The following is a 10,334-nucleotide window of genomic DNA, read 5'->3' on the forward strand; positions in this document are numbered from 1 at the left end:
ATGGGCAGTGTAGTGTGGATGCCCACTTGCTGAAAAGATATCACGTTTTATAGGGGCGTAATTAAGTGAAACTCCCTCCAGATCCGGTCCCGAGGGGCGATCGTGTTTGACAGCTAGGAGAAAGCCTGGCTTATAGGATTCATCAAGGAGCACAAACGGATACAGGTGTGTGTTGGATCGCAGTCGATGCTGCGGCGGAAGCTGCTCCTTTCCTATGTGTACCGGTTGATCAGCCCTCACTTATTTTTGAAATGACGGAACAAGGAAAAAAGCCAGATATATAGAAAGTAACGATTGCGGGAGGTCTGCAGACTGAGTGCACCCAATACCGTACCTGTTCATTATCCAAAAATATGCTTGGGTGCTTGACCATCGAGATCTTTGAAAATATTTTATGATGCATTTATACTATTGTTACTAGATGATATTGGACAATATTAAACTTGCCTCGGAGTAGCCGAGAAGCACGAGTATCCCGTTTCAGGGAGTGACCCTCCGCCAGCAAAGGCTTGTTGTTCTGCTAAGTGCCGCTAGACCCGGTGGCCGGTGGCTCTTGTACAACATCAATATCACGCCCGCGAAAACGTTGTGAAAATTGTGAAAAAAATGTTTTCCAGCCTTTCCGTGGAATGGGGGGGGGGGGGGGTGAATGATATCTATTTAAAATAATCACCAAATAAGGTAGCAAAATGAAAATACCGGTATCCAAGGCATGCCGTCAGGAGCGCCTGCGTTCCCTCTGGAGGTGTGTGATTCTTAAACTGGCGGTTTTATGCTGTAAAGGAGCATCTCGCATCCCTGCACGCCGGTCTGTCGCGTCCAGGACCCCGCGGGCTGAGCTCGATCCACCCGGGTCTTATTTGGGCCACCAAGGAAGATGCCTGCTACTCTCTTCTTTTCAAGCAGAGGTATTATATGGGTTAGAAATAATCAGGGGCACATTATTGCTTTACAAGTGAACAAGAATGAGAGTGAATGGTTCACATCTGCTGCTGCATTTTTCGGGGGGCGGGGGGGAGAAAGCGGGGGGCGTGGGGGGTGGCATACAGCAGCCTGCTGACCAAGCAAGAAGGCAGAGAGGAGGAAGAGGAGTCCTGTCACAGTTTGACAAATCAGCCTCCCATCAGCACCACAGCCATGCCCCTCTCTTTGCCCCCCCCAAAAAAGAAGAGACAGTCAACTTCTGGTACCTCTGGGGGGGCTACATTGTCATCATTTTCCTCACTGCAGAAGAATGTGCTAAAAGCCAGGCCTGTCCGAGTCTGGGAGTGGCTCTTGCTGACGGGGGTGGTTAGTTCTTTCCCAGCATGCATCCAGCCCCCCCGCCAGGTTGGATCTGTAATTATAAGCTCTGCAAGCTTATTATTATTATTATTATTATTATTATTATTATTATTATTATTATTATATACTGCTTGTAGCTGCTGATCTAGGGAGGAGACTCACTGCTGCCGCCCTAGTGGAGGTACAGCGGTAGCCACTGGCCTGTGGGTTCGGTTTTCTCGTCCACCAATCAGAGCAACGCGATGATGCAGATGCCTCTTTGGTTACTGCTGATCTTCTGAGAGATGAAGGCAGCGTTTAAACTTTATCATCTAAGTAAGAGCGGATGTGGCTGAAACATGCTTGGCTGTAAAAAGTGACACCTCCCTCTGGAGCTTGAATGCCCCCCCCCCCCAGCGTGAGCCCGGCAGGCTGACAGGTGTCACCCAAGATGTTTTCTTCCCCTTGTGATGCTTTTGAGAAAATGGAAATCGGACAGGAATGCAATAAATATGTAATACAAGCCATCTTTACCTTCCAGTGCTATTCATCGCCCAGTAAAGAGCCTCATCCCTGCAGACATTTCCCAGTTCTTAAGGGTCAGTTAAAGCAGTGGCACAGGCTGGGAGAGAAGCGCGCTTTGGGTGTCATGGCAGGAACTCGGGTTCAAGGCAAATGGGCTTTGGTGGGGGTGTTTAGGGACTCTGCCTCTGCCTCTCCTTACTAGGGAAATTCAACAGGAGATGGTAAAAGGGAGGGGGGGGGGGCAGTGATGCAAGCTCATGTCCTCAATCCAGGAGCAGCGAGCAGTTTGATTGGCTGAATCGGGACTGATCTGATTGGTCAACTCATTGCAATCGTTCCACTCTCCTTTGTGGGGTGTGGCTCAGTAGGTTAAGCCTCTGTGTTTGATTGGAAGGTTCAAACCCCAGCAGAACCAGCCCACTGTGTCCTTGAGGAAGACCATCGATAAATGGCCAGATATGGACTGACTGAGCAACTCCATTCTCAGCCATATATATATTATATATAAACACACACACACACACACACACACACACACACAGAAACAGTATTTCAGTTCCTTCTGTAGATGTTTGATAGGATCCAGCCCATGGTTCATAGGGTCACTTCAGAACAGTCCAGCACTGTTCTTCATGGCTGCTTTAGCTGTGTGTTTTGGGTCATCATCCTGTTGGAGGACCCATGACCTGCGACTGAGACAGAGCTTTCTGACACTGGGCAGTACGTTTTGCTCCAGAATATCTTGACAGCCTTGAGATTTCATTGTGTCCATAATAGGTATGGTGTTCTTTTCTTTGAAAGCTTCAATTTTTTCCCCCATCGGTGAACATAGAACTGAAGTGACTGGCCGAAAAGCTCCGGTTTGGTCTCATCTCTCCAAAGGACATTCTGCCTGAAACGTTGGGGCTTGTCAATGTGCATTTTAGCAAATTCCACTCTGGCTTCCTTATATGCTCTTTTCACCAGTGGAGTCTGTCTTCTGCCTTTGAGTCCCTCGTCACCCAAACAGCGACGGATGGTGCAGTCAGATGCTGATGCACCTTGACCTGGGAGTTCAGCTTGTATCTCTTTGGAAGTCCTTCTTGACTTTTTGTCTCCATTCTGACCATCCTTCTGCTCAATCGATTTTCATCTTGCAGCCACGTCTAGGGAAGTTTGATAGACCTTAAATTTCTTAATATTTGCAGCTGTAGTCACAGGAAAATGCGGCTGCTGTCTTGTAGAATTTAACATGCTTGTGTATAATTTTCTCCATGATCTCCTCAGACAGCCCTCTGCTTTGCTATCTCTCCTGCGTGTTTGGTTTGGTGCACTTGGTGATACCAAACCGTAGAGTGATTTCTCTTCTCCATGTAAATAGGCTGTGTGACTGATTACAAAATTGAAGATTGTGTGCTACTAATTAAAGAAAACCATTAGTTTGAAAAATCACTATAATCCAATTATTTAAAATCTTTTTCTAGGGGTACCACAGAATCTGTCCAGGCCATTTTAGAATATCTGTGTGGAATAAGCGATAATTAATCTCTTTTCACTTTCCTCAATGACATTTCAAAGTCATGCAGTTATACATGAGACAATTGCTTTTAATTTAGTCACCTCTCAGAAGGAATAAAGTGCTTTTCCAATGAGCTGAAATGGTACCAACAAATTTGTTTACTCAGACTCATTGCCACTGGTGTATAGAATCAAGCACCTAGCCATGCTGTTAGGTTTACAAACATTTATGAAAGTATTAGTCGTTTTGAAGAGTTCATTCAATTCGAGTGTGGTTCTGTCATTGGATGTCATCTTTGCGATAAGTAAGTTCATGAAATTCCTTCCCTCCTAGATATTCCATGGTCAACTGTCAGTGGTGCTATTGCAAAGTGGAACGTGTGTGTGTGTGTACCTGTGTGTGTGCCTGTGTGTGTGTGCGTGTGTGTGTGCGTGTGTGTGTGTACGTGTGTGCGTGTGTGTGTGTGTACGTGTGTGTGTGCGTGTGTGTGTGTACGTGTGTGTGTACGTGTGTGTGCCTGTGTGTACCTGTATGTGTGTACGTGTGTGTGTGCATGTGTGTGTACGTGTGTGTGTGTACGTGTGTGTGTACTTGTGTGTGTGTGTGTGTGTGTACGTGTGTGTGTGTGTGTGTGAGCGAGTTTACCTATCCTTATGGGACATAATGTCCCCATAACGTGATAAAAAATATCTGTTTTTTTTCCCTTATGGGGACCAATTTCCTGGTCTCCATAAGGGAAAACTCTATTTTATAAAAATCAGTGACTGCTATGAAAAAACTAAAAATGCAAAAACTCTTATATTTTGCTTGGTTACTTATGGTTATGGTTAGGGCAGGGTAGGGGTTAAGGTTGTCATAGTTAGCGTTAGTATTTTTCCCATTGAAATGAATGAGCCCCATAAGGACATGTTTACCCTACACGTGCGTGTGTGTGTGTGTGTGTGTGTGAAATTAGCAAAAAATAAGCAGATTAATGTACTTGTGGAAATAAAGCTTCGCTTTGTTTCATTCTCGCAGTCATTTCCCACATTGCTGTCTCACGGTGTCCAGTTTCAGAAGTGAAGTGTGTATCATGCCATGAAATAAGTACATTTAGTATTTAATTTCTTGTGCCATTTATTTTTAGTTACTATTAAAAAAGCACAAGATATTTTCCCCCAAACCCCCACTGTAACGCTTGTTATCTGGAAATAATTCGAATGACATTTAAGAATAATAGGTGAATAATAGGTGTACTTAAATTTAAAGACTAATCTGACCAGTATGAAATATCTGATGTGTTCCCTCAAGGTGACCCTCTTGTTTTCACAGGGAGGTACTTTCACAGTGTGAAACCCAGCAGCTGTAGATACTAACATACTGGGTTTAAAATACTGCAATAATAATAATACACAAGCCCCAAAGTACTCCAAATGTGGGTGTGAAACAGGGAGTGCTTGGGTGTGACAGTGAGAGTGCACATAAGGCTGTGTGTGCAGTGACTCACTGCTTCTAAACAGACAGAAGGCATAGAGAGCATCCGGTAAACAGTAATTCTTTAAACAGTCTCACTGCGAATCTCCTATTCCTTCCAGGAAACAGGACATGACTGAACCCTGCATGGAAATTAGACCTTGTCCACGTGAAACATTCTCTTGTTCGAGGAACTCTTCACCTCAAATGCATCAGGCGGTGTGTGTACCGTAAATGGATGCTCATTAACACACGGTAAGTGAATATTCATGGAATAATTTTACTCAGAACTATAAACCCCTCAATCAGAAAAGCTCCTGCTCTGCGCAGACACGCTGACGTGCCCTCCATACCCAGCGTGGTGCTGTTAGTTCCTGTGCTGCGCAGACACGCTGACGTGCCCTCCGTACCCAGCGCGGTGCTGTTAGTTCCTGCTCTGCGCAGACACGCTGACGTTCCCCCTGTACCCAGCGCGGTGCTGTTAGTTCCTGCTCTGCGCAGACACGCTGACGTCCCCCCTGTACCCAGCGCGGTGCTGTTAGTTCCTGCTCTGCGCAGACACGCTGACGTCCCCCCTGTACCCAGCGCGGTGCTGTTAGTTCCTGCTCTGCGCAGACACGCTGACGTCCCCCCTGTACCCAGCGCGGTGCTGTTAGTTCCTGCTCTGCGCAGACACGCTGACGTCCCCCCTGTACCCAGCGCGGTGCTGTTAGTTCCTGCTCTGCGCAGACACGCTGACGTCCCCCCTGTACCCAGCGCGGTGCTGTTAGTTCCTGCTCTGCGCAGACACGCTGACGTCCCCCCTGTACCCAGCGCGGTGCTGTTAGTTCCTGCTCTGCGCAGACACGCTGACGTCCCCCCTGTACCCAGTGCGGTGCTGTTAGTTCCTGCTCTGCGCAGACACGCTGACGTCCCCCCTGTACCCAGCGCGGTGCTGTTAGTTCCTGCTCTGCGCAGACACGCTGACGTCCCCCCTGTACCCAGCGCGGTGCTGTTAGTTCCTGCTCTGCGCAGACACGCTGACGTCCCCCCTGTACCCAGCGCGGTGCTGTTAGTTCCTGCTCTGCGCAGACACGCTGACGTCCCCCCTGTACCCAGCGCGGTGCTGTTAGTTCCTGCTCTGCGCAGACACGCTGACGTCCCCCCTGTACCCAGCGCGGTGCTGTTAGTTCCTGCTCTGCGCAGACACGCTGACGTCCCCCCTGTACCCAGCGCGGTGCTGTTAGTTCCTGCTCTGCGCAGACACGCTGACGTCCCCCCTGTACCCAGCGCGGTGCTGTTAGTTCCTGCTCTGCGCAGACACGCTGATGTCCCCCCTGTACCCAGCGCGGTGCTGTTAGTTCCTGCTCTGCGCAGACACGCTGACGTCCCCCCTGTACCCAGCGCGGTGCTGTTAGTTCCTGCTCTGCGCAGACACGCTGACGTCCCCCCTGTACCCAGCGCGGTGCTGTTAGTTCCTGCTCTGCGCAGACACGCTGACGTCCCCCCTGTACCCAGCGCGGTGCTGTTAGTTCCTGCTCTGCGCAGACACGCTGATGTCCCTCCTGTACCCAGCGCGGTGCTGTTAGTTCCTGCTCTGCTATCAGCTCGTTAACAAAGCTCACACCCTGGCTGTATGCTGGCCCTGTGATTCACACCAGCGGTGGCTCGTTAAGGCTATCTGCATCTCAAAGATGGCACGAGGCCTTCTACGGTTTGTGTTTCCAACATGCAAACCAATATAATGGGCCTGTCCTGGCTGCTAGGTTATTAAGATAGTGGCCAATCAGTGTTGGTGATAAATTTACAGCCAAACCCCCTCAGCGATCCATATACGGGCAATATTCGTTGTGTAAAACCTTATCTGGCATGGTCGACAAACCTATGGTATTAATCATCTGTGATGGCATAACACAGTGTTTTTAAGAGACATCTTCTACATGTTATTTTTGTGATTTAGGCTGAAAGAGCGTTTAGACCCCAGTACTGCCTGTGGTAAACATCTCCTGAAAATGCTTGTTTGCAGGCCCAAGGAGAGGCCCCGCTGCGATCGCCTCCATCATGGCAGTGGGCTAGGCCTCAGATACCCACACCCATCTGCAGGATGACCAAATCGTCTCTCAGCTGGACCTCCAAGAGGCACTGGATCCAGCCTGTACCAACTGGGTGGAGGGCAGGGGCAGGCTCATGGAAGGATAGCCATCTTTAGATGGCCATGGGAGTCGAACCAGGGTGCCAAAAAGGGCAGAGCCACAGGGGCACTGGCCCCACCTGAAAACTGATTGGCCGAAGGTGTTGGCCGGTCATGCTGGGTAACAGCAGCCTCGGAGACGGCCGACCCCCAGCTGTGTCAAACATCATAGGAACTGCTCAAGCAGGCAGTAAACTCGGCGGGACGGCGGATAGCGCCTTCATCTGCCAGCTGGACGATCACACACTGGGAGATCAGTTACCACTGGACCCCCGACCAAACCCCAGAAGGTATTAAATATCCACGTCTCTTGTTGTCTGGCTTAATGAATACTTTTGACAGTATAAATCACACCGTTTTACAGTGCACATTGTTTGAATATCTTTTTGAGAGGGGGATGCTTGGACCGTTCCTCTAAAGCCTTCAGAAAGGGGCCCAGTTTCCTCCTCTTTTCGGTTTATCACTCGCTAAAGGCCTGGGGAAGGGCGTTAAAATGAGTCGTTTTTATTTCCTCCCATCATGCTTCAGGTGCTTTGAGATCTGGCCCCGCTTGGCCTGTGGGCTCCGGCGCGGCCGTGAAATTTAACGGCTGCTCGATCAGGCCCGCATGCCGGCGGAGCCCCGCTCGGTGCTGGTGCTGTGGGGAGACTCGACAGCGCCCCCGTCGCCGTGGATACACTAGGGGTCATAAGACGGAAGGGGGAGATAAAAAAAAAAAAATGCTGCACTAATCTTAAACCGACCAAATGTGCCATGTGATATAAAGAGCCTAAGATTTATGTGCAGCCGTGTTTGTGCACGGTCGTGTCCTTTCACTGCAGAATTTAATGTCAGACACTCACTGGAAGGTACAACAGCAAGATCGCCGCCTCTGTATCGTGACATGTACTGGTCACATATGAGGCTCCCTTAACCCAGTGTTTCTCAGTGTAGTCCTGAAGTGCACCAGTACCAGGTATTTGGTGTTCCATTTGGTTTGTTCATGATCATTTGGTTTGTTCTTGATCCTTTGGTTTGTTCATGATCATTTGGTTTATTCATGATCATTTGGTTTGTTCTTGATCATTTGGTTTGTTCTTGATCATTTGGTTTGTTCATGATCATTTGGTTTGTTCTTGATCCTTTGGTTTATTCATGATCATTTGGTTTGTTCATGATCATTTGGTTTATTCATAATCATTTGGTTTGTTCTTGATAATTTGGTTCTTTCTTGATCATTTTGTTTGTTCTAATTTTTTTGGCTCAGTGTGCCGGAAAAGAGCAAAAATCTTCAATGTGTGGGGGTGTACAAGGATTGTGTTGAGAAACCCTGCCTTAACCAGACCACCTCACCCCACCTTCCTGCCCCTATACACAGGCCGATGGGGGCCATTTATCTGGACACGGGAACTTAACCGGATGAAACGGCAGCTGTAATTGAGGGTCAGGGGCTCTAATAATACTAACCTTTGTAGCCTGGCTCCAGAACGTAGCTTGTCACTGGGAGCAGGGCTGTCTTTGTTCAGAATGAGCACAGGTATTTGGGGGGGGGGGTGAAGAAGAGGGGGGCGACTGTGTTGCTATAATTCACTGTCAGACGGCCAATAAAAGTGACCATCCCTCACCAGTGATAAGCCGCCCCCCTGCCATCTTTCATCTGCAGGAGAGGTCTGATTAAAATTAAATCACTTAAGTCCGCCCGTATTTACATCGGGGATTGGAGCCGCTGGTTTGGAAAGTGAGTAATGAACGTCGTTTGTTAACGTCACCGTCTGCCTGCTCGCTTTTTTCCCGTGCCTCTCGTTAGACGGCGTCGCATCTGTGCGTTTGAAGCCCCAGTGGTGTGATCGTATTCCCCGCCTCCGCTGGCTCGTTAACACTGGCCAAGCGTGGCCCGGTCCTTGTTATCCGTGTTGTAAAAATCCGGCATCCCCATTGAACTTTTCCAGTCGCGCACGGGCCCGGTGACACGCCGCTAACGTTATTCTTGTTTCACTTCTTGGTATTTTCATTGGAGCTCAAACGTCACCTGCCAGGCGGGAGCTCATCACGCGCGTAACCCCCCCTGAGCACACGCCCCCGAGCCCCACACTGTCGATAAACGTGGGCAGCATCGTCTTATTATTGCTGTTTTATTTTTTTATGGGAAAAAGCAGCTGAATTCTGTGAACTGCTCATGCTGCCTGGCCGTAAGGCTGGAAGAGTGGATGCACCTCAGCATGTACACACTGTTTTTTTCATGAGTCGTCATTAGACTGCGCCCCCCCCCCCCCCCCATCATTTTTAACCAAATTGACATTCATGATGGTAAGATGGGACTAGGCTTTGTTAGAAAGATGTCACCATGGACTCTGCTAACAGCTGTGGATCTTTGGCCACTCACTCATCATCTGAGCTTGAGCTTGTTCCACAAAACCTGCCGGTGAAGGGAACAGGAGTCCGGGGACAATATCCCCAGCACACATCTGCCAGGGAGGACACACAGTGTCCCTTGAGCCAAAAACGAGGAATTTGCAGGGCCGCAGATAGAGTAAGAGGGTCAGCTTACAGAACTTTACTTGTTTGTTGTTTACAGAGCTAGGTGAACATCCAGGAGATTACCAGAGATCATCAGACCACATATGCAGCCTTAACCATTACACCACCTGCTGACCGCTTTCTGAACTGATTAGCAGTAAAAACAGGTCGTTAGATGTTAAGAAAGCTGAAGCCAAGTGCAAAATGACCTCGCCGGTCTCCATGTGTCGGCAGACCTCCGGAGGCACCTCGCCGGTCTCCATGTGTCGGCAGACCTCCTGAGGCACCTCGCCGGTCTCCATGTGTCGGCAGACCTCCGGAGGCACCTCGCCGGTCTCCATGTGTCGGCAGACCTCCGGAGGCACCTCGCCGGTCTCCATGTGTCGGCAGACCTCCTGAGGCACCTCGCCGGTCTCCATGTGTCGGCAGACCTCCGGAGGCACCTCGCCGGTCTCCATGTGTCGGCAGATCTCCGGAGGCACCTCGCCGGTCTCCATGTGTCGGCAGACCTCCGGAGGCACCTCGTCGGTCTTCATGTGTAGGCAGACCTCCGGAGGCACCTCGCCGGTCTCCATGTGTCGACAGACCTCCGGAGGCACCTCACCGGTCTTCATGTGTAGGCAGACCTCCGGAGGCACCTCGCCGGTCTCCATGTGTCGGCAGATCTCCGGAGGCACCTCGCCGGTCTCCATGTGTCGGCTGTTTCGGCAGACCTCCAGAGGCACCTCGCCGGTCTCCATGTGTCGGCAGACCTCCGGAGGCACCTCACCGGTCTCCATGTGTCGGCTGTTTCGGCAGACCTCCGGAGGCACCTCGCCGGTCTCCATGTGTCGACAGACCTCCGGAGGCACCTCGCCGGTCTCCATGTGTCGGCAGATCTCCGGAGGCACCTCGCCGGTCTCCATGTGTCGGCAGACCTCCGGAGGCACC

Source organism: Paramormyrops kingsleyae, chromosome 5, assembly GCF_048594095.1.
Source record: "Paramormyrops kingsleyae isolate MSU_618 chromosome 5, PKINGS_0.4, whole genome shotgun sequence".
Classification (NCBI taxonomy): Eukaryota; Metazoa; Chordata; class Actinopteri; order Osteoglossiformes; family Mormyridae; genus Paramormyrops; species Paramormyrops kingsleyae.